The 25,936-nt window shown below is 42.9% G+C and overlaps 1 protein-coding gene across 1 annotated transcript in view; it reads left to right on the top strand.

The window, feature by feature from the left end:
• LOC126278372 (uncharacterized) overlaps positions 1-25,936 on the top strand; it is a 538,771-nt gene that overhangs the window by 383,994 nt on the left and 128,841 nt on the right. The gene's annotated exons all lie outside the window — the stretch shown is intronic.

Here is a 25,936-nt window from a genome sequence, read left to right as displayed (position 1 = left end):
ATAAATGTTAATATGTTAAAACTGTGATTTAGTGCATAGGGAGCCTGGCGCATCTGAGCCACTCCAATGCAACCGATTTAATACTTCAATAGTTTCCGACGGAATATAGGTCCCATGTCACTGACGGCTTTAGTGTCAAAATATTATTCTCAACAATATTTTACTTCGTAGCATGATTCGTTTATGGTTATCAGTCTGAAAACACGTGCCTGCTCGCGTCTGCTACACTTATCATTTCGTTTGTCTTTTATACGAAGTAAAACGTGATTGCTTAAAAATGAAGAGCAACGCGTACCTATATGGATAGAAAATGTTGGAAAAGTAGTCCTCATCGTGCTGAAAACGCTTCGATTTGTAAGAGGAAGGCAGGTAATCGACGTAAATTTGTCAAAATAAGATTGTTTCGAAATCGGCGAGAAAAGGGACACATTGTACGGCGCTGACATTGTCCATTTAATACGTGTTCAGTTTTGGTACCAAAAACACAAATGCAAATATTTAATGCTTGTTTTTTCAAAAAAAACATTTTTCGAATTGGCGGGAGCTATAAATGCTGTTAGTTACATTATACCTTCACTTGGTGTTTCAGATCATCATTTTTTTCGAGTTTGTGTGAGCTATACAAGTAATTAACTTGTATCTATTTGTATATTTTGAGTACCATGTGGGATTTACACGATATTTTAATTTCGATTTTTGGTGCCCCTATTAATCACGATTTTTCCTACCTATACACCACTAAGCCAAGTGATTACTTTTGATGACATCTTGTGCAACAATGAATGCGCGAATCGGCGATATCTCGTACGGGAAGAAAGAGCAGATGATGCTACTGAAGACGAGCATTTCCAATGGCTTCTTACATTCTTACTAGTTGTAACATTCAGTGCCGTCATTTTGTTGATATTTCTTTTTAAAAAAAGAACCCTACCTACTATATTAGACATTATTACCAGTTTCAAACGAGTTTTGCAATTTTGTTCTAGACTGAAAATTGTGGCCTTCCGAGCTTCCACCAATCGCCCTCGTACTCCGTGAGGGTCGGTCATCTATGTCGTGTAACGTTCTCTGAGTGGAAGATTTTTATTAAAAAAAAATACGTTATACAATTTTAAAGATGTGCAAAAAGGTCTAAGGTTAGTTTTCTATTTGTGTTTTACAAAACCAAAAAAAATTATTAACATCTGTTACAAAATAGAGCGTCATCCTGACCTACCCGTTAAATACAGGTTGTTTCGGAAGTTATGTTCAATAGTTCACACATGATGAGTGAGGGACAAAAGTAACTAAAAAACTCCACTGCACACGGATTCACAAATCAACCGCTGTCGAGATACAACACATTTTCTGTTGCGGGTCGTCATTGTCTGGAACATATGGTTTCTTTAAACGGTAAAGTAGGTACTCGAAATATTGCGTCTGATGCAATTTTGAATTGGCCTCTGAAATGAGTAGCGAATTCTGTTAGACAGTCAGAAGGGAATTCTATAAATCCTGGAAGGCTGCTTCAATCCGCGAGCGTAGTTCCTCGAGAGAGTTGACCTCAGTAGCTTAGACCAGACTATTGACATGACTTCGCACAGAGAAATCCACAGGATTTAGATACAGAGACCTTGGAGGCCATGACACAGGCCCTCCTCTACCTATCCAGTGTTGACCGCACGTTCGAGTTAGAAACCGGCGCACTAGTAATTGAAAATGTGCTAGAGCACCTTTATGCATGAACCACATATTCGGGCGTTAATTCGGTGGGACATCATCATGCACATCAGTAAGTACAGTCTGCAGAAACGGGGTATACTGCTGTCCGGTTAGTCTCTGTGACACGAAATGTGGTCGAGTTATGCGGTCTCCGAGCAGACCTGCCCAGACGTTCAGCGTAAGACGCAGATGCTGTGATGGTTATGTTGCATTAGTAATGACATCAGTCCAAATGTGACAGTTATGGTAGTTTAAAACATCGTCACGGGGAAACCCAATCTCATCTGTGACTAGAATACTGCTTACAACAGGGGATTCAGGGTACAATGTTGTAGCACCCATTGGCAGAAACTCTCTCTAGTAGGAAAGTCTGCATTGTTGACGGCTTGCACTCGCTAGAGATGATATGAACAGAGTACCTGGCGATGTAAAATCCGCCGCACACTGCTACGACTCAAGACACGTTCTTGGGTACAAACCCTCGTAGTTGAAGAGCTCAGCCGTTCGTGAGGAATGTGCAACACCATTTTCTCAATATTGGGTCTTATGGATCTGGGTCGGGCTTCTCGTACATGATGTGCGATACTCCTGGTTTCTCTCAGTCGTTCATGCAACCGGCTAAACGTACGCCCGTAGGGCTGCATGCGGAAAGGAAAAGGTTCTTCATACAATCGGGCAGCCTCAAGGGCAATTTCATTCACTTTGCCATCCATGAAGTGGATGTCAGCGTACTTTCATTGCTGTAACGTCTGTCCATTGTGCTTTCACGTTCGTAACTGATTGTAAGGCCGAAACGGTACATTGCACGGTGGAGGGGGGAGGGGAGAAGGGAAGTAGTTGCGCATGCAGAAACAAACAGATAATCGTTCCCAATGTTTGAGATATCAACGTAAATACTGCGGTATCCAGGGGCGTTTAGAGCTGGATCCTAACTCTAATTAAACGATACCTCGGCGACGGTTGATTTGCGGAACCATGTTTATTGGAGCTTTTAAGCTACTTTTGGCCTTTACTTTCTATGTGAGAATTATTTGATATCACTGCTGAAGCACCCTGCATCGAAATGACAGTTGCCGTTAACCATGCCCTGGGGTTTCTGAATATAAGCCAGCAAACGTTTAATACACTACTGGCCATTGCAATTGCTACATCAAGAAGAAATGCAGATGATAAACGGGTATTCGTTGGACAAATATATTATACTAGAACTGACATGTGATACATTTTCACGCAATTTGGATGCATAGATCCTGAGAAATCAGTACAGAGGACAACCACCTCTGGCCGTAATAACGGCCTTGATAGGCATGGGCATTTAATCAAACAGAGCTTGGATGGCGTGTACAGGTACAACTGCCCATTCAGCTTCAACAGGATACGACAGTTCATCAAGAGTAGTGACTGGCGTATTGTGATGAGCCAGCTGCTCGGCCACCATTGACCAGACGTTTTCTGTTGGTGAGGGATCTGGAGAATGTGCTGGCCAGGGCAGCAGTCGAACATTTTCTGTATCCAGAAAGGCCCGTACAGCCCTGCAACATGCAGTCGTGCATTATCCTGCTGAAACGTAGGGTTTCGCAGGGATCGAATAAAGGGTAGAGCTACGGGTCGTAACACATCTGAAATACAACGTTCACTGTTCAAAGTGCCGTCAATGCGAACAAGAGGTGACCGACACGTGTAACTAATGGCACCCCATACCTCACACCGCCTGATACGCCAGTATGGCGATGACGAATACACGCTTCCAATGTGCGTTCACCGCGATATCGCCAAACACGGATGCGATCATCATGATGCTGTAAACAAAACCTGGATTCATCCGAAAAACTGACTTTTGCCATTCGTGCACCCAGGTTCGTCGTTGAGTACACCATCGCAGGCGCTCCTATGTGTGATGCAGCGTCATGGGTAACCGCAGTTATGATCTCCGAGCTGACAGTCCATGCTGATGCAAACATCGTCGAACGTTTCGTGCAGATAGTGCAATCGCGATAGGCTGCAATCCGACCTTTATCAAAGTCGGAAACATGATGGTACGCTTTTCTCCTACTTACACGAGGCATCACAACAAAGTTTTACCAGGGAACGCCGGTCAACTGCTGTTTGTGTATGAGAAATCGGTTGGAGACTTTCCTCATGTCAGCACGTTGTAGGTGTCGCCACCGGCGCCAACCTTGTGTGAATGCTCTGAAAAGCTAATCATTTTGCATTGCATCTTCTTCCTATCGGTTAAATTTCATGTCTGTAGCACGTCATCTTCGTGGTGAAGCAATTTTAATGGCCAGTAGTGTAGGTGAAGAAGGCAGAGTTGGAACATTCAGTAAGACATTTCAAACACGTGCGTACTGTTAGCTGCGCTGGCGATTCGCCACTGCACAGAGCGGGGTTCGCATCCAGTAGCAGCAGTGCAGCAATGTCAGCAGCAGCGGCAGCGGCAGCAGACAGCGCGGCGTGACGCTACAGACCAGTTCGCCGGGCGGAGTTTGAGTTTCCGCCCCCGGCGCCCGAGCGAGCTGTGTGGCGGTCTGGCGCTGGGGTTGGGGCAGCCGCCTCGGTAAACAGTGTTAACATGCAAATTCACTCAGATGCCGCGGCGGGGAGCGCTTGTTATCCATATTTTGCAGCGGTGCGCCACTGTGGGACGGTCGCCAGGTGACGACGGGCAGCGGCTCCTTCATGCGCATACCCTACACCGCACTGTAGCTCCAGCCCTGCGGCAGGCACCAGCAGGTGTCATCAGGTACCACGAGCACTGCAAAACAAACCACCTCGCGTAATAGCTGGCCCTTAACTACGGCAGAGTCTTGCAGTCACGCAGGACATCATCGCTTTTCTGAACGATCTACACAAAGCTCACTGTAACCAAGTATTTCCACCACGACTAAGACACTGCTGTGGCGGAATACCTCCTGTGCCTCAACGATGCATATTAGGTGCAACCGTAATGGATGGGGTATCCGAAGCCAGACAAACATATGCTACCTGGGAAGATCCTGTCCTTTAGTTGCAGATGCAACAACCTGCTAGATTGATTTCTCTGGTTTTGAAACATTCACCGATGAGACAAAAATGACCACCTCCTTAACAGCGTGTTTGGTCTACTTTTCCCATCTTAATATAAGCACTATGCATAAATACTCTAAATAATAGAAAATTTTACTAGCTTCACGGTGATCTTCTTTGCATAATTACTTCAAAATGGCTCTGAGCACCATGGGACTTAACTTCTAAGGTCATCAGTCCTCTACAACTTAGAACTACTTAAATTTACCTAACGTAAGGACATCACACACATCCATGCCCGAGGCAGGATTCGAACCTGCGACCAGAGTGGTCGCGCGGTTCCAGACTGTAGCACCTAGAAACGCTCGGCCACTCCGGCCGGCCATAATTACTTCCCTCAGTGCCTTGTGAAAGACATATAAATGGTAGAGTTGGAACAGTCCTTTAAGGGGAGGTTTAATATCTTAGGCCCGAAATAAGCATGTTCTTTGAGATTTGTTTTCTCAGAATGTGTTATAGATATCAATGTCAAATTTGGACAAAACATTTATTGTTGTTTCCTCTACAAAGTGGAATTATTTCGACCGCAAATGTCGTAGAGCAAAGGCGGAAGTGCCGTCGGAACGAAACAAAATTTCGATGTAGACCTCCAAGCGTGTATGTCACATGTAATCCGGCTGGTCTGAAATAAAAATTGGGCTGACGTTAGCGAAGTATATAAGAATCTGTAGGAGTTGTACCTGGCTTAAGTTATTTGTGCCATAGGAAACAAAACGGTGGCCATTTGAAAAAAATGGGGTTTTTTTCATTTATTTTTGGACTTCGTCGGCCACGTAAAAATATTTATAGTTGATGGAACGGAATAAAAGTGGTACAACTCCTAGACACTTTAGTTACCTTCATCGGAAACAAAGAATCATGCCAATCGGTTCAGTAGATTTGAAGTTACCACACCGCGCTTTGAAAAAAACATTATTTCGAGAAAAACGCGTTTGAAGTTTTGACTACATATAAATGCTATGTTACGCTACTCCATGTCCATAAACGAGTCCTTCCTCTTCCTCATAGAGGGCGCTCTGATCGATCTGGGCCATCCTGCGTTGCTCCAGAGCAGCTCTGGAATAGAGCCCCAGGGTGAGTCCATCGTTGTCATGGTCTTCAGAATTGCTGAATACCCTTCGTGGAAGCTGCTCACTGCCTGTAAAGTCGGAATGTCCGCAGTCTTCGCACCAGAATACAAATGCTCGGGGGCCAACTTTCAATCACACGGGTTCCAACTTTCATTTGGGTTTTGTGTGTTTCCTCTCAAGTACCGGTACAGTAACTAGTCTACCGAAAGAAAAAAAAAATAGTGCGTGAAAAAGGCCGATTTCAGGCAGGTGCATTTTTTTTCAGTCGTGAATAACAAACATTTCCTTTCCGTGTTCGGAAAAACTATTTCAGGGGTGGGTTTTAAACAATTTTTTCGATCCAAAAATGCAATTAAAAATCGGTTTTTTGAACCAGAACATGGTAAACTTCTCCTTAATATTTTAAAATTATTTTGAGAGAAATAATTTTCCTTTTACTTATCTTCTGTTCGGTATCCATTCCTTACTCTACCACTGAAATATTGAGAATATTATTTTACAAGTCTCTGACTTTACAGTGGAGTGCCAGATATCTTATTCTACCAAACTCGGCACCTTTAACAATTTTCCCAGAAATTTTGAATGCTAAGGAACTCGGTATTTTTAATACAACTCTTTTCAAACTCCCACAACTGTAACACACTTACAACCACTAGCTCATCGCTGTAAGTCGCTCATAGTCATCCACTTCCAGTTGCCCTCCGTCACTAAGTCAGCCCGACTCACTGTCATTATCTCTTTGTGTCTCTCTAGTTGTCATTGTCTTTTGTGTCACAGCAGCAGTCCGCTTCGTTCTGTCCTACTACTCCTGACTCCCCTCACTCTAACTGTGTCCCTCTTGCTCTCTCTTACTTCTAATGTCTCATCCCTTCCTTCCTACTGCTGCTATCTCTTCCCACTGTCATTACCTCTCCTTTCCTCGATGTCATTTCCATACACTCTCGCTCTCACCCACTTCCACTTACTCTCGTTATCTTTTTTCATCCCTAGCTGACACTCTCTCATTCACAGTTTTCCTACCACATCTCTGTCACTGTCAACTATGCTCCACTGCCACTACGCCCCTCTGTTTTTTTTTCACACTGCCATGGTCTTTCTCACTCTTTCTATAACACAACCACTGTCTGCTATCTTCCAGTACTTATTTCTCCATCTCTTTCCCGCTTCCAAAGTTTCCTTCGGAGTATAAAAAAGCGCGAACCTGTTCGCTTGCTAAAATTTATAGGAAAATTTTTAAAGTAGTGAGGAAGGTAGAATGAGGCACCTGGTACCCCACTTTTCAGAGTCTTTTAAAATAAAAAGTAACGTATTCGCATTTTTTGTGGTCTGATAATTTTATTTTGCCTCTGATAAACTTTTTCCCCTGCTGCAGCAGGTCATGTAACTCATATGAAAATAACTGTGTTCGCCATCAAAATTTAAATAGTTGCTTGTGTAAAACTGAAATAACGCAAAAATCAGACTGGAATTAATGGGCAAAAAAGTCTACATGTTCTTCAGTACCACAAGGTAGGGTCCGCGATGATAACGCAGACATTTTACAGGAGACATACAGGAGACATTCTCTCCGTGCAGCGTCACTTTATAAATTACGTTTTCACCTCACACGGTATTTTACGTGTACAAGTAGAGTAACTTTGAACCTCTGTATCTCAGAAAAGGATAAAGATATGAAGAAAATTTTCAAGGCTGCTCGAGATCAGGGTCTTATGAATACATGAAAAACTACAGCCACTTGTTGTGCATAACTGTCTCGGATTCCACAGTTGTGTTTTGGCACCCAAAAAACAAGTTTTTAGGGTTTTCTCAACACCGAATAAAGGTGTTTGAAACTAACGAAATATATTCCTACAGAATACATTGTTAAAATTTGATCGATTTAATTCGTTTATTCACTATTTAGATTTCGCCACATACCGGATTTTACGTGTGTAAGTGTAGTTTGGAAAGGGATAAAGATGTCCAAAAAAATTTCAGATTTGTTTGAGATCTGTATCTTAGCAATATATTGTAAAAACTTCAACCATTTTCTATCAGTAGCCGTCTAGGAGTCCTTGGCTGGGTTTTGGTCGGCTGGCGACGGCGAAAATATAGTAAAACAACCCATTTTGTGGGGTTTTCGAGAAAGCGCCCATGAACTAACGATGTCCCTGTAAGTCCTATCAAGCACATCGTAGACCTCATTGGATGCAAAACGAATCAACCGATATGCTCCATTTGTCTAAGCGGAAGGAAGTGGGATATGTTCATGCTTTGCTCCCTTATTGTAGGCTAGTGACACTAAGGCAGTTCTTCTGTTGGGAATACAAATGGTCCCTAGCTCAACGGTTAAAAAATGGCTCTGAACACTATGGGACTTAACATCGGAGGTCATCGGTCCCCTAGAACTTAGAACTACTTAAAACCTAACTAACGTAAGGACATCACACACATCCATGCCCGAGGCGGGATTCGAACCTGCTACCGTATCGGTCGCCCGGTTCCTGACGGAAGTGCCTAGAACCGCTCGGCCACACCGGCCGGCCTACCCAAAGGCTATCCAAAACATTTGACCTTACCTTTTCATCACCAGCAGAACGCGAGCTATGAGCACCGGAAAATCCCATTTTTATGCTCGGAGTCCTGGAACGTATATGGACACTCGCTGTCGCATGCATACCGATTTCACTGTTATTGACACCGTAAGTCTATTGGTATTCTCCTGCTTCCTGAAGACATTTTAGAGCTCCAGTATTGTTTTACAGAAACTATTAAATGAATTGCACCTCAACCTTTTTTTCACTTTCATTATAATCTTCATTTACAATCTTGTGACAATCAGTAAACTTGAGACAATATTATTTCCAAAAACTGTCTGACTGTAACATAGTTATTCCCGCCAAGTAGCTCAAATATTCCAAATATTCGCCAGGTGTCAAAAATATCTAATACATTTTAAACAAATGCATCTTATTTTTGGTTTAGTATTTTAATAGCACATATTAATACTGATAATAATAGTTGTACAAATAATAATAATAATAATAAGAGTTGATAATTCTAGTCACACGGCTGTACAAAATATGTGCGACAATTTTTAAATCAAAGTCTTTCAATTAATATAACATTTTCTTGCTATAATGGTACAAACAAAAATAATACGTTAATTGTGTCTGCATTGAAAATATAGCAGTTTTACTGAAACACGTTGTTAACTGAGATGACTGTATAGTGTTCTTTACAAATTAGTGAGAGTCTATCACTGTTAAGCTCCATTACACTTTGCAATGCAGTACAACAGCGGTTCTTGTGCGTCATGGATAGCCTCTGGTAGGTTTCATGAGGTATGTGCCACCAAAGTTCAACGTACAGGTCACACACAGTGCTCGTAAAATACTGGCCGAAGGCTTATGAGACCGAACATGGTGTCCTGTAATATTAGAGATGTGTTCCATCTGGAACATCTGGCTCAGATGAGAAGCTTGACATATATAGGAGTTCACTACCGTGCCCCTCAAACCACTGTAGCACGATTAGGGTCTTGCTACGTGGAAACGGGTCCTTCCGGGAAAAGTCACCTCACGAGGAGAACACGGCCGGCGCCATAAACCAGTTTCCCAGGAACTTCTCTGAGGTATTACGACAAGCGAACACGTGTCTCGGCTTATCCCTACATACTCGACCGTTCCTGAGAAAACGATGGTCAAAGATTTCGGCGCACTTTGTGCCTTTGAGCGAGCAAACGGTTTAACGGAAGCGGTAGCAGAGTGGCTAGCATCGCAAATTCACACTTATGCTCCCCGTGTTCCAAACCCAAATTATTTTCTTTTTAATTTGGTTTCGTTTATCTATCCATGACACCTAAAGATTACTACCCGAATGTTTTACAGTGAACACTGAAACAACTTTGTCCGTATTCGTCTACTAATAGTATGTCTGGTGAACGAATTAAAAGTAAATAAATATATAAATAAACGAAAAAATTATTTGAAATTGTTTTCGGTGGAATTCCTGTAGTGTATCTTGATCCGTAATCAGCTGCGAGCACGTTTTCAGAAAGATTATTCGTTATTCGTGGTTTGTCGCAAAATTACTGCCGATGCGTGAAATCTTCAGCTATATTATGAACCATGAACCATGAACCTTGCCATTGGTGTGGAGGCTTGCGTGCCTCAGCGATACAGATAGCCGTACCGTAGGTTCAACCACAACGGAGGGGTATCTGTTGAGAGGCCTGACAAACGTGTGGTTCCTGAAGAGGGGCAGCAGCCTTTTCAGTAGTTGCAGGGGCAACAGTCTGGATCATTGACTGATCTGGCCTTGTAACATTAACCAAAACGGCCTTGCCGTGCTGGTACTGCGAACGGCTGAAAGCAAGGGGAAACTACGGACGAAATTTTTCCCGAGGGCATGCAGCTTTACTGTCTAATTAAATGATGATGGCGTCCTCTTGGGTAAAGAATTCCGGAGGTAAAATAGTCCCCCATTCAGATCTCCGGTCGGGAACTACTCAAGAGGATGTCGTTATCAGGAGAAAGAAACCTGGCGTTCTACGGATAAGAGGGTGGAGTGTCAGATCCCTTAATCGGGCAGGTAGGTTAGAAAACTGAAAAAGGGAAATGGATAGGTTAAACTTAGATATAGTGGGAATTAGTGAAGTGCGGTGGCAGGAGGAACAAGACTTTTGGTCAGGTGAATACAGGGTTATAAATACAAAATCAAATAGGGGTAATGCAGGAGTAGGTTTAATAATGAGTAGGAAAATAGGAATGCGGGTAAGCTACTACAAACAGCATAGTGAACCCATTATTGTGGCGAAGATAGATACGAAGCCCACACCTACTACAGTAGTACAAGTTTATATGCCAACTAGCTCTGCAGATGACGAAGAAATTGAAGAAATGTATGATCAAATAAAAGAAATTATTCAGATAGTGAAGGGAGATGAAAATGTAATAGTCATGGGTGACCGGAATTCGGTAGTAGGAAAAGGGAGAGAAGGAAACATAGTAGGTGAATATGGACTGGGGCAAAGAAATAAAAGAGGAAGCCGCCTGGTAGAATTTTGCACAGAGCACAACTTAATCATAACTCACACTTGGTTTAAGAATCATGAAAGAAGGTTGTATACGTGGAAGAACCCTGGAGATACTAAAAGGTATCAGATAGATTATATAATGGTAAGACAGAGATTTAGGAACCAGGTTTTAAGTTGTAAGACATTTCCAGGGGCAGATGTGGACTCTGGCCACAATCTATTAGTTATGACCTGTAGATTAAAACTGAAGAAACTGCAAAAAGGTGGGAATTTAAGGAGATGGGACCTGGATAAACTGACAAAACCAGAGGTTGTACACAGTTTCAGGGAGAGCATAAGTGAGCAATTGACAGGAATTGGGGAAAGAAATACAGTAGAAGAAGAATGGGTAGCTTTGAGGGATGAAGTAGTGAAGGCAGCAGAGGATCAAGTAGGTAAAAAGACGAGGGCTAGTAGAAATCCTTGGGTAACAGAAGTAACATTGAATTTAATTGATGAAAGGAGAAAATATAAAAATGCAATAAATGAAGCAGGCAAAAAGGAATACAAACGTCTCAAAAATGAGATCAATAGGAAGTGCAAAATGGCTAAGCAGGGATGGCTAGAGGACAAATGTAAGGATTTAGATGCTTATCTCACGAGGGGTAAGATAGATATTGCCTACAGGAAAATTAAAGAGACCTTTGGAGATACGAGAACCACTTGTATGAACATCAAGAGCTCAGATGGAAACCCAGTTCTAAGCAAAGAACGGAAAGGTGGAAGGAGTATATAGAGGGTCTATACAAGGGTGATGTACTTGATGGCAATATTATGGAAATGGAAGAGGATGTAGATGAAGATGAAATGGGAGATACGATACTGAGTGAAGAGTTTGACAGAGCACTGAAAGACCTGAGTCGAAACAAGGACCCCGGAGTAGACAACATTCCAATAGAACTACTGACGGCCTTGGGAGAGCCAGTCCTGACAAAACTCTACCATCTGGTGAGGAAGATGTATGAGACAGGCGAAGTACCCTCAGACTTCAAGAAGAATATAATAATTCCAATCCCAAAGAAAGCAGGTGTTGACAGATGTTAAAATTACCGAACTATCACTTTAATAAGTCACAGCTGCAATATACTTACGCGAATTCTTTACATACGAATGGAAAAACTAGTAGAAGCCGACTTCGGTGAAGATCAGTTTGGATTCCGTAGAAATGTTGGAACACGTGAGGCAATACTGACCCTACGACTTATCTTAGAAGCTAGGTTAAGGAAGGGCAAACCTACATTTCTAGCATTTGTAGACTTAGAGAAAGCTTTTGACAAAGTTGAGTGGAATACTCTCTTTCAAATTCTGAAGGTGGCAGGAGTAAAATACAGGAAGCCAAAGGCTATTTACAATTTGTACAAAAACCAGGTGGCAGTTATAAGTGTCGAGGGGCACGAAAGAGAAGCAGCAGTTGGGAAGGGAGTGAGACAGGGTTGTAGCCTGTCCCCCATGTTATTCAATCTGTATATTGAGCAAGCAGTAAGGAAACAAAAGAAAAGTTCGGAGTAGGTATTAAAATCCATGGAGAAGAAATAAAAACTTTGAGGTTCGCCGATGACATCGTAATTCTGTCAGAGACAGCAAAGGACTTGGAAGAGCAGTTGAACGGAGTGGATAGTGTCTTGAAAGGAGGATATAAGATGATCATCAACAAAAGCAAAACGAGGATGATGGTATGTAGTCGAATTAAGTCGTGTGATGCTGAGGGAATTAGATTAGGAAGTGAGACACTTAAAGTAGTAAATGAGTTTGCTATTTGGGGAGCAAAATAACTGATGATGGTCGAAGTAGAGAGGATATAAAATGTAGACTGGCAATGGCAAGGAAACCGTTTCTGAAGAAGAGAAATTTGTTAAAATCGAGTATAGATTTAAGTGTCAGGAAGTCATTTCCGAAAGTATTTGTATGGAGTGTAGCCATGTATGGAAGTGAATCATGGACGGTAAATAGTTTGGACTAGAAGAGAATAGAAGCTTTCGAAATGTGGCATTACAGAAGAATGCTGAAGATTAGAGGGGTATATCACGTAACTAATGTGGAAGTATTGAATCGGATTATGAAGAAGAGAAGTTTGTGGCACAACTTGACCAGAAGAAGGTATCAGTTGGTAGGACATGTTCTGAGGCATCAAGGGATCACCAATTTAGTATTGGAGGGCAGCGTGGAGGTTAAAAATCGTGGAGGGAGACCAAGAGATGACTACACTAAGCAGATTCAGAAGGCTGTAGGCTGCAGTAAGTACTGGGAGATGAAGAGGCTTGCACAGGATAGAGTAGCATGGAGAGCTGCATCATACCAGTCTCAGGACTGAAGACCACAGCAACATGTTATCGACGTTTCTTTGCTGAGTGATATTTCTAGGAAGAAATTTCGCTGTGGCAAATCTGCCTACGCACTATGGTATTCAAAATTTCTATGTTTAGAATGTTTTTACATCTATAACCACATGGATAGTCTGCATATCACACGTAAGTTCCTGGAATAGGATCACCGAACCACCTTCATAATGATTCTCTACTATTCCGCAGCTCGATAAAAAACGAACACCTATATCTTTCCGTGCGAGCTCTGATATCTCTTATTGTATTACGATGTTCGTTTCTGCGTATGTAGGTCGGCGTCAACAAAAACTGTCGCATTCGGAAGAGAAAGTTGGTGATAGAAATTTCGTGAGAAGATGTCACCACAACGGGAAATGCCTTTGCTTTAATGATGTCAATCACAGATCCTCCATCATGTCATGGCTTCCTCCCCTAATCCAAGCTAATACAGAAGGCGCTTTCTCGATTTACTCCGTTAACTCTATCTGGAAAAGTTCCAAAGTTCAAAGTTCAAATGTGCGTGAAATCTTATGGGACTTAACTGCTAAGGTCATCAGTCTCTAAGCTTACACACTACTTAACCTGAATTATCCCAAGGACAAGCACCAACACCCATGCTCGAGGGAGGACTCGAACCTCCGCTGGGAGCAGCCTTACAGTCCATGACTGCAGCGCCTGAGGCCGCTCGGCTAATCCCGCGCGGCGGAAAGGTTCCCACACCGCGCAGTAGTACTCTAAAAGAGTACGGATAAACGTAGTGAAGGTAGTCTCATTAGAAAATCTGTTACGTCTTCTACGTGATCTGCCAATAAATTGGTCTTCAGTTGGCCTTCCCCGCAACATTTCCTACGTGTTTTAGTAATTATTAGATATTTGGTTGAATTTACAGCCTTTAGATTTGACTGATTTGTAGTGTAACCGAAGTTCAACGCATTCGTTTTAGCACTTATGTCACTGACCTCAGCCTTTTTATTACTTAGGTTCAATGCTAATTTTCTCACCATTCAGATGTTTTTCCTAAATTGTTTTGAAGATTTTTTATCTTTTTTTATGTTAGACGATAAACGGCAGCATCATCTGCAAACAACCTAAGACGGCTGTTCAGATTGTCTCCTAAATCGATTATATAGTTAAGGAACAGCAGAGAGTCTGCAACACAACCTTGGGGAATGCCAGACGTCGCTTCTATTTTAATCGATGAGTTTCTGTCAGGTACTACGAACTGTGACCCCTTTGACAGGAAATCACAAATCCAGTCGCATAAGTGAGACGGTATTTCGCAAACACGCCATTTTATTACATGCTGCTTGTGAGGTACAGTGTCAAAAGCCTTTTGCGTATCTAGAATTGCGGAATCAATTTGAAATACCTTGTCAATAGCACTCAGCATTTGGTGTCAGTAGAGGGCTAGTTGTGTTTCAGAAGATTGCTGTTTTCAAAATATCATTAGATCGCTCTATGTAATGTTCGAGCACGGTATATGTTCCAAAATTCTGCTGCATATCGATGTTGATGAAATGAGCCTGTAATTAAGTGGATTACTCCTACTACGTTTCTTGAATAGTGGTGACCTGTGCAACTTTCCTGTCCTTGGGTACAGATCTTTCGTCGAGAGAGCGGTTTGGGTTATTGTTAAGTACGGAGCTACTGTATCGGCATACTCTGAAAGGAACCTAATTTGCTACAATCTGGACCGGAAAACTTGTTTTTATTAAGCAATTTAAGTTGCTTCAGTGCTCTGACGATATCTAATTCTAAGTTACTCGTGTTGGCAGCTGCTCTTGATTCGAATTCTGGAATATTTACATTATTTTCTTTTTCGGAAGTCTGTATTAAGTAACTCTGCTTTAGCAGCACTGTCATCGATAGTATTTTCATTGCTGTCGCGCAGAGAAGGCATTGATTGTGTCTTGCTGCTTGGATACTTGTCATGGGACCCCTGTCTCTCTGGAAGTGCTGCCAGGTTTCGAAACAACTGTTACAAGCATCTCGCACTGAATTCCGCGGTGAATTTCGAGCTTCTGTAAAAGATCGCTATCTTGGGGATTTTGCATTCGTTTGAATTTAGTATGCATTTTTAGTTGTTTCTGCAACAATGTCCTCACCGGTTTTGTGTACCGAGGGGCATCATCTCTGTCGTTTGTTAATATATTCGGTATAAATGTCTAAGTAGCTCTGTATACTATTTCTTTGAATTCAAGCCACATCTGATGTACACTTACTTTGTTAACTGGGAAGGAGTGGACATTCTCTCCCAGGAAGTACGCAAGCGAATTTTTATCTGCTTTTTTGAATAGTCAATAGCTATCCTTGCCGTTTGTTTTTGGAGGATTTTGGAGTTATATTATGCAGTCTCGCTACGAAAATCCGGTGTTCAGTAATCCCTGTATCCGTTTTGATGCTCGTTATTAGCTCAGGATTAATTATTGTTAAAAGGTTGAGTGTGTTTTCATAACCGATTACTGTTCTATTTAGCTCATGAACTAACTGCTCAAAATAATTTTCAGAGAATGTGTTTAGCACAATTTAGGATGACGTTTTATGCGTATCTCCGGATTTAAACAAGCATTTTTGCCAAAATATTGAGAGTATATTAAAGTCACCACCAATAATTGTGTGAGAGGGGTACGTGTTTGAAATGACGCTCAAATTTTCTTTGAACTTTTCAGCAATTGTGTCATCTGAGCTGGGAGTTTGGTAAAAGGATCCAATTATTATTTTTTCCGATCGCGAAGAATGACCTCTACCCATATTAATTCAAACGAATTATTTTTTAAATTTCTATACAAAATAAACTACTTCTAACACAAGCGTTCTCGCTTCCCGCGCCCGGGTTCCCAGGTTCGATTCCCGGCGGGGTCAGGGATTTTCTCTGCCTCGTGATGGCTGGGTCGTGTGTTGTCCTTAGGTTATTTCGGTTTAAGTCCCATAGTGCTCAGAGCCACTTGAACCATTTTTTTCTAACAGCAGCAAACACGCCACGGCCAACTACGTTTAGCTTATCCTTTCTGAACAGCGTTAGATTCTTAATAGAAATTTCAGCTGAACTTATCTCCGGCTGTAACCAGCTTTCAGTCTCTATAACAGTCTGAGTATCATTGCTTTCTATTGGCACTTGGACGTCTTATGCTTCCACAACAGAGCTATGACAAATGTTATAATGGTGGTTCATAGACCTACATTCTTCCTGTGTTCGAGTTGAACACTCCGAGCCTGAAGTCCTTTATATTTTTCCCTGCGACCTTCTAACCTCAAATCGCCCAGTCCATGCCACACAGTCAGCTCCTACGTCTAATGGGCTCCTGAGCCGAAACCCCACCACCCAATGGCGTAAGTCGAGGAATCTGAAGCGTACACGACCGCAGAACCGTCTGAGCCTCTGATTCAGATGTTCCACCCGGCTGTGTTCCAGAAGTCCCCAATCGGTCCTGTCGACTGTGATGGAAATGGCGAGATCTTCTTTCATCTCCTAAACGAGACTGGCAGCCTTTACCGCTTCTGATACTCACACGAAACCAGAGAGAATGTCTCCCAATCCAAAGCGGGACATATCACTGATAATGATGTGTGCAATAACAACCTGCAGTTGGCTGCACCCTATGGTCTTCATGGTTCCGGAAGGACCCTTTCCACCTCTGAAATGACTCCGACCAGTGTGCACATGGAATGTACATAGGCTTTGTTTCTCCACCTTGGCAGCCGTGTTCTCTAAAGGCCCCATAAAGTGCGTAACACTGGAGCCCCCAACAACCAGTAATCTCACCCTCTGTGACTGATCAGATCTTGCCGGCTGAGAGGTCTCCTCTGAAACAGGCAAGGGACAATGTCATCTACATCACCTACATACAGCACCTGGAACCAGTAACCTGTTTTTCATACTAACTGGGGAGGCCTTACTTTCGGCCTCCCTGGGAAGTTTATCGCCGCCTGCCAAGTCCCAAGGCGACCTACCTCTCGACAACGGGTGAGGGGTCAACCTCAGTGCGAGAAGTAACTGGACTGGCTACCGGTGCGGGCCAGTCAGTGGATTCTTGAGACATGTTGGACCTCCGTTCGATCCCTCCGGCTGGCGACAACAGGGATGCGCTTCCACTGCAGCCTCAGGCTGTCTAACCGACGCCTTCAGTGCTGGAGCTGAGCGTGAAATGTCACCAACTCGGTCCTCATCTGCACACGGCAAACACAGGCCCTATCCATAGTAAAGACCGTGGAAAACTGATGGTGCAAACGGCTCTAGGCACTGTGGGACTTAGCATCTGCGGTCATCAGTCCCCTAGAACTTGGAAATAAAGGCCACCACACACATCCCTGTCCGAGGAAGGATTCGAACCTGCGGCCGCAGCAGCAGCGCGGTTCCGGACTGAAGCGCCTAAAACCGCTCGGCCGGCGTGGAGAACTACACCACACTGACAAATTACTATCGACACGTACCGCGGAACTCTACAGCAATTGAAGAAACTGTAAGAACTGCGTGTGATAAATGAAATTAACCCACTACCATCGATATATTCTAAGGAAATGAAACGCCCTGATAAACCCACAGGACAGGACAGGTACTTGTAACTGTGCAAAGGGGTCAAAATGAGCGGTTGTCAGTTACATTCTAACACATACAATTTTATTATTTGACCAAACATTAGAGCACATTTCTTTTTAACTACGATATCAGCTTCAAGGCCACACTATCGCATGCCTTAAGGGCACAACCACTTAAATTTAAAAACGGCTGAAAGCCATTAACTTAAGATCCAGAGCTAAAACAGAATATTTAGGAGGCAGAAGGGCTCACCTAAGTATGTTCTATAACGTGGCTGAAGGACCAACAAATCTAACACTTAAAAAGCAAAAAAGTTCAATTCAAAAACGGATGAAGGCCCCATGACTTAGTACTCAACGTAAAATAAATTTAAACAACAAAGCCTTATCTTAAATTAGGCTGAAGGCCCTAAACAGTCTAAGACTTGACAAAAAATGAAATTTAATTTAAAGCGGCTGAAGGCCCATGGCTCAAAACACAAATAAAAACAATTGAAATTCGAATCAAACCGTCGGCTATGAGCCGTAAAAATACACCCAACAAAAAAAAAAAAAAAGAAAGGCAGTGCAGCAAATGGCGCTCAGAAGTTTCGTGGGGACGGCCAGCACTTGGAATACTAACGTTCACTTAGGTGAGACAAGCAGTCGGCCAACCATCCTCAATCCGACGGCAAACCAACCGACATACCGTCAAGAGACCAATGCTCAAGGCGAGTTTCGCTCCGCACTTGCAACAAAATTCCAACGACGCTGACAGCAGAGACTGTGGAACCAAACAAGCACGGATTCCAGACAACCCATAAGGGGCGGACGCCCCGAAACCCACAACGTTTAATCAAACGACCGACTAACTCAGTGGCAGTACGCTGACAACTCTTAAATAAACTTGTCAGTGAAAATCACATAACTACACACAGCCCCACAACATCTGCGAGAGGACTAGACGATGCTCACGGCAGGGGCTGTGGAACACCTAGGACGAACAACGAGTCGGCCCACGCAAGCAACCCATAAGCGATCGCCGGCCAACATACAAGCCGTCCAACAAGACGACCGACCGACGAGCAACCAAGGTAGTCCGCACTTAAGTGCTTTACAGGGTGTTTCAAAAATGACCGGTATATTTGAAACGGAAATACAAACTAAATGAGCAGCGATAGAAATACACCGTTTGTTGCAATATGCTTGGGACAACAGTACATTTTCAGGCAGACAAACTTTCGAAATTACAAAAGTTACAATTGTCAACAACAGATGGCGCTGCGGTCTGGGAAACTCTATAGTACGATGTTTTCCACATATCCACCATGCGTAGCAATAATATGGGGTAGTCTCTGAATGAAATTACCCGAAACCTTTGACAACGTGTCTCGCGGAGTGGCTTCACATGCAGATGAAATGTACTGCTTCAGCTGTTCAATTGTTTCTGGATTCTGGCGGTACACCTGGTCTTTCAAGTGTCCATACAGAAAGAAGTCACAGGCGTTCATGTCTGGCGAATAGGGAGGCCAATCCACGCCGCCTCCTGTATGTTTCGGATAGCCCAAAGCAATCATATGATCATCGAAATATTCATTCAGGAAATTAAAGACGTCGGCCGTGCGATGTGGCCGGGCACCATCTTGCATAAACCACGAGGGGTTCGCAATGTCGTCTAAGGCAGTTTGTACCGCCACAAATTCACGAAGAATGTCCAGATAGCGTGATGCAGTAATCGTTTTGGATCTGAAAAATGGGCCAATGATTCCTTTGGAAGAAATGGCGGCCCAGACCAGTACTTTTTGAGGATGCAGGGACGATGGGACTGCAACATGGGGCTTTTCGGTTCCCCATATGCGCCAGTTCTGTTTATTGACGAAGCCGTCCAGGTAAAAATAAGCTTCGTCAGTAAACCAAATGCTGCTCACATGCATATCGCCGTCATCAATCCTGTGCACTATATCGTTAGCGAATGTCTCTCGTGCAGCAATGTTAGCGGCGCTGAGGGGTTGCCGCGTTTGAATTTTGTATGGATAGAGGTGTAATCTCTGGCGCATGAGACGATACGTGGACGTTGGCGTCATTTGGACCGCAGCTGCAACACGGCGAACGGAGACACGAGGCCGCTGTTGGATCACCTTCTGCACTAGCTGCGCGTTCCCTCTGTGGTTGCCGTACGCGGTCGCCCTACCTTTCCAGCACGTTCATCCGTCACGTTCCCAGTCCGTTGAAATTTTTCAAACAGATCCTTTATTGTATCGCTTTTCGGTCCTTTGGTTACATTAAACGTCCGTTGAAAACATCGTCATGTTGCAACAACACTGTGTTCTAGGCGGTGGAATTACAACACCAGAAAAATCCTCTGTTCTAAGGAATAAACCATGTTGTCCACAGCACACTTGCACGTTGTGAACAGCACACGCTTACAGCAGAAAGACGATGTACAGAATGGCGCCCACACTGACTGCGTTGTCTTCTATATCTTTCTCATCACTTGCACTGCCATCTGTTGTTGAAAATTGTAACTACTGTAATTTCGAAAGTTTGTCCGCCTGAAAATGTACTGTTGTCCCAAGCATATTGCAACAAACGGTGTATTTATATCGCTGCTCGTTTAGTTTTTATTGTCGTTTCAAATATACCGGTCATTTTTGAAACACCCTGTATATCGGCAACCGTCTGGCGAGTCATAGCTGTCCGGACCTCACTGCAGCTGCGCCCCGACTGAACTTCTGCCGCGTCCGAACTGCACTATTAGCGCCTCCCAACTCACTGGCAGATACAAACTCCAGTGCTGTCGCGTTGCAGCTCACTGCCAGATACTATCTCCCTCCTAAACGCACGAAAACTGGGAAATAATAGCATTCCAGCAAAGATAATATGGCGGGGCATATATCGATAAGCGCTGATGCTGCCGCTCACGGGCAGACAAGGCAGCAACTCAGTAACACCAGTAATTGAATTAACAAAACGAGGTGGCAGTATAATAAAACAGAATGTAAAAGAGAGAGTTGGCACGGAAACGAGCCACGGACGGCTCGGGGAAAGCACATAATCTACATAAGAGTAAACATAAGAATATAATACAAGAAATAAGAACTGATATCAGAATGAAACACAAGTATGTGAGAATTTAAAAAGAGTGTAGCCCCTGAAAATACCAAGCACGTATGTATTATGTAATAAATGAAGTGACACTCATTTGGAATCCTATTTCAATTTGCAGTTAATATGACGTCGTTGTATGCTCTCACTAGATAAGAATCCTTCTACGGACATGAATAGATAAAGAAATGAAACAAAATAAATATAAACAATAACCGGTTATCGAAAACGGGACGCAAAAGAGAGAATCTGAGGCGCTAGCCACTAAGCATCTATAGGTAAGTTGAAATACCAGTACGTCTATTATGACTCCTCTTCGACTAAGGGAAATTCCTGGGAAATCGGGTTATGGCACTTGCTTTGTTCTCCTCGCGAGTCGACTGACAATGATTTTATGTCGTTATAGTATTACGACAGGTTCTTCAGCTGTGGAACTTCATGTATGATGATAAAATCTAATCGGTGCTCCGAAACACTTGTGTCATCACCAGAGCAGGACTGTTAGATTCTGTATTATTAAGTGCACAAGACTCCGACGACAACCAGCAGAGATGAGGAGCGGGTGTTCATTAATTTCTCGCTCACACATCGTTCCATCGTCTTTAAATCGCTTTCCACATATAGTGACGAGAGCAGCATGCGGACTGTTTCTCCGCATCCGCTTATACCCTGGCGACCAAAAGAAAAAAAATTTGCACTTTTTCAAAGTGAATTCACCCATTTTCATGCCCTTACGTCACTAGAATGATTCCCCACTTGCTTGCATATCTTCCTTAATGTGTCACGTTCTCACAACAAGTCGATATTTAGTCTCGCGGTGGGCAGTGGCCAATAAAATTGCTACACCACGAATACGACGTGCTACAGACGCAAAACTTAACCGAAAGGAGGAGGATGCTGTGATATGCAAATAGTTAGCTTTTCAGAGCATTCACACAAGGCTGGCAACGGTGGCAACACCTACAATGTGCTGACATGAGGAAAGTTTCCAACCGATTTCTCATACACAAACAGCAGTTCACCGGAGTTGCCTGGTGGAAACGTTGTTGTGATGCCTCTTGTAAGGAGGAGAAATGCGTACCATCACGTTTCCGACTTTGATCGGATTGTAGCCTATCGCGATTGCGGTTTATCGTATCGCGAGAATGCTGCTCGTGTTGGTCGAGATCCAATGACTGTTAGCAGAATATGGAATCGGTCGGTTCAGGAGCGTAATACGGAACACCGTGCTGGATCCCAACGGCCTCGTATCACTAGTAGTCGAGATGACAGGTATCTTATCCGCATGGCTGTAAAGGATTGTCGAGAAAAGTCTAAATCCCTGAGTCAACAAGTGAGGACGTTCGCAAGACAACAACCATCTGCACGAACAGTTCGACGTCGTTTGCAGCAGAATGGACTATCAGTTCGGAGACCATGGCTGCGGTTACCCTTGACGCTGCATGACAGACAGGAGTGCCTGTGATGCTGTACTCAACGATGAATCTGGGTGCACGAATGGCAGAATCCTTATGTTATCGGATGAATACAGGTTCTCTTTACAGCATGATGATGGTAGTATCCGTGTTGGGCGACGTCGCGGTGAACGCACATTGGTAGTGTGTATTCGTCATTTCCATACTGGCGTGCCATTGATTACACGTCTCGGTCACCTCTTGTTCGCATTGACGGCACTTTGCACAGTGGACGTTACATTTCAAATGTGTTACGATTCATTCGATCCCTGCGAAATCCTACATTTCAGCAGGATAATGCATGTCCTGTGCGGGCCTTTCTGAATGCAGAAAATGTTCGACTGCTGCCCTGGCCAGCACATTCTCCAGATCTCTCACCAACTGAAAACGTCTCGTCAATGGTGGCCGAGCAACTGGCACCTCACAATACGCCAGTCACTACTCTTGATGAACTGTGGTATCGTGTTGAAGCTGCATGGGCAGCTGTACCTGTACACGCCATCCAAGCTCTGTTTGACTCAATGGCCAGGCGTATCAAGGGCGTTATTGCGGCCAGCTGTGGTTGTTCTGGGTACTGATTTCTCAGGATCTATGCACCCAAATCTCGTGAAAATGTAATCACTTATCAGTTGTAATATTTGTCCAATGAATGCTCGTTTATCATGTTGTATCAAAAGGGACATTGATCAGCAGAAAGCTAGAATGTTAGGAAGGTCTTAAACAACATTGCAGCTGCCTGTTAACAGTAACTGAACTGGAGCGCTGGGAACTACATGTGTGGAGCATTTTGTTAAGCTTAAATACACGATCCGTGTGTGTGTTTATAGGTGATGACAAAATCTTCCGAGTCTTTAGGATGCGTCGTATTCCCCTTCAGACTTCTTCACTGTTCGACCTTTCGATCCCTTAGCAGGGATCTTCCTCATGATTACCGTGGTGTCCTTGGATGCATGAACAATGTCGAAGGGTATCTTATAAGAATCAATTTTCCAATGCTGTTTCCGGGAAGTGTAGTAACAAGGGAGAAATCTAGCTGTTATTGATGGGCAGTCGTCTTTCGTAAATACTGAAAAGGGAATATAGAGGGGGAATCCAAAGTATTATTGTTTTGTGACGCCTTTCTTGGCAACTGTTTATGTTCTTCGCTCGCCCAGGCGTGGTGTTAACCTACGTGATAGCGGGTAGCCGCGAAGACATAAGCCTGTAGCCGTTATCTGCATTGAATTTGTAATGATTCTTCAAGATTTTGAAAGCTTCAACGACTTTTCTTTATAGCCTTTAATAATTAATCCAGAATGAGGAGTGGAAAAGTCAGGTACGGATGCATGAGTTAGACCAAGGCCCGATTCCTATAAATTGCCATACAGAATTAGCTGCCATTTTCATAAATAACTCCCGAACAAAACTATGCAATATCAGTTATTAACAACAATAGAAAATTACTATCTGGTTTAGTTTCTAAGTAACAGGCCTACATGTATTCCAGCAATAAATTTAGTATCAGCATATAAATGAAAATGATTCTGAAACCCTGTACTTGGAATGGAGTAATTTATGAAAATTAACAGACTTAGCGCCTGAGCCACTAATCAATAGTAAATATAACAATTGATAATGAGGTACAACAAAATGGTTTAAATAGCTCTAAGCACTATGAGACTTAACATTTCAGGTGGTCAGTTCCCTAGACTTAGAACTACTTAAACCTAACTAAACTAAGGACACCACACACAGGCATGCCCGAGGCAGGATACGAACCTGCGACCGTAGCAGCAGCGCGATTCCGGACTGAAGCGCCTAGAACCGCTTGGTCACCGCGGCTGGCTAGTACAACGGAAAAAGTAGTTCAGGAGAACAATGATCAGTATATGAAGCGCAATTTATTATGAATGGTGGATGTAGCAGTAATGAAGTAATTGGTGAAAGATAGGAAGAAATTATCAGTTCCACTGGAGGCGAAAAAAATAAGTGCCAGACTTCTTTTTCTCAGTGTTAAATAAAGAAATATAATTGATCAGAAATTTATCACAGCAGAAAACATTTCATCAGTGGAGTTATGAAAAAATATCAAGGACAATCATACGCATACGGTTCACCAGCTGCAGCTTCTTTGATTCTCGATAGTAAAACTTAGTCGCCAGGCAGTTTTGACCATGAACTTGCCCGTTATTTCCAACAGCCGTGCAGTGTTTTATGTTTTAGAGTTACAGTCGCGGCCACCAATGATTCTTTGAAGAAAATAAACGCCGACAGCGGTAATTTTATTAATTAATATGACTACCAGTTCCGTTGCATCAATAGAACCATCTTCAGGCCCTTGTTTAAAACGATAAAATAGTGCCTAAAATAAATAACAAATCTGATTTTAAATATCAGTTGTCATTATTTAAAATAAATTAACCACATACATTTGTAAAATTTAGAAGAAAACATTGTATAAATAGAGAAAATATTGTCTGTAGTGGACACTAAATCTGTTATTCAATATCACTTGTCATTATTTAAAATAAATTAACTGTACATACGAGGGTGATTCAAATGAAAAACTTAGATGTGTAATAACAAACCGAAATTTTGCGCCGTTATACTGTAAGTTGGTAAGCCTGCTACAAACAGCCTGCAGAATGGCCTATAGCTGGCATCATAGTGCAGATGCACACATACCGTCGCAGTATCAGTATAAAGATGGCTGCCCCAGTTGAGACTTGCACCAAGGAAGAACAGCGTTCTGTTATTCGGCTTTGCGTACTGGAGATGTGAAAGCTATTGAAATTCATCGAAGAATGAAGCTTCAGTATGGTGATGCATGTTTGTCACAGCAGCAAGTCTACAAATGGAGTAGGAAGTTCGCAAATGGTGTGACTTCAATGGAAGATGCTCCTAGTCCAGGTCAGGCAAAACGAGTTGTCACTCCACAGAACATTGCAGCAGTTGAAGCCATAGTGAAGGAAAACCGCCAAGTGACACTGAATGAAATTTCAGCATGGTTATGGAGCATGACGTCAGAAGGTGTCCTTTTGCAACATGATATTGCAAGGTCCCACACTGCCTCTACAACAGTTGCAACAATCAGAGACCTGCATTTGAGTGTCTTCCTCATCCACCATACTCATCAGACCTTGCCCAAGTGACTTCCATATCTTTGGACCACTCAAAGACGCAAAGGGAGGAAAGAAGTCCCGTTATGATGAAGAGGTACGCCACGCGGTGCATGAGTGGTTGCGCGGAATACCAAATGAATTTTTTTCTAAAGGAATTTATGCACTTTGTAAGCGGTGGAGGAGATTTCGTTGAAAAGCGATACAGCTTTGTACCACTTCTGCACAATAAATAATATTTAAAAGAATATTTAAGGTTTTCATTAGACTCACCGTCGTATATATCAGTATAAAGTACAACAAAAGAGATCAAAGATATCAAGATGGTAAACTGCAATGCATCCGCTCTCCCTATATTGTTTTACGAATCCACATTTGTGGTAAATTTATTTTAAAAAATGACAACTGATGTGGTATATCAGACTTTATGTTTGTTTTAAGCTTGAGTTGCTCAGAGATAGTACCAATGAAGCAACGGAACTGGTAGACCAGTAAAATAATTAATAAAATTAAGACATCGGTATTTAATTTCTTCAAGTCTTTGATCAGC

This window comes from Schistocerca gregaria, chromosome 6 (genome assembly GCF_023897955.1).
Source record: "Schistocerca gregaria isolate iqSchGreg1 chromosome 6, iqSchGreg1.2, whole genome shotgun sequence".
Lineage (NCBI taxonomy): Eukaryota > Metazoa > Arthropoda > Insecta > Orthoptera > Acrididae > Schistocerca > Schistocerca gregaria.
Note: the sequence above shows the minus strand (reverse complement) of the source record. Positions and strands in the feature narration are given on the sequence as shown.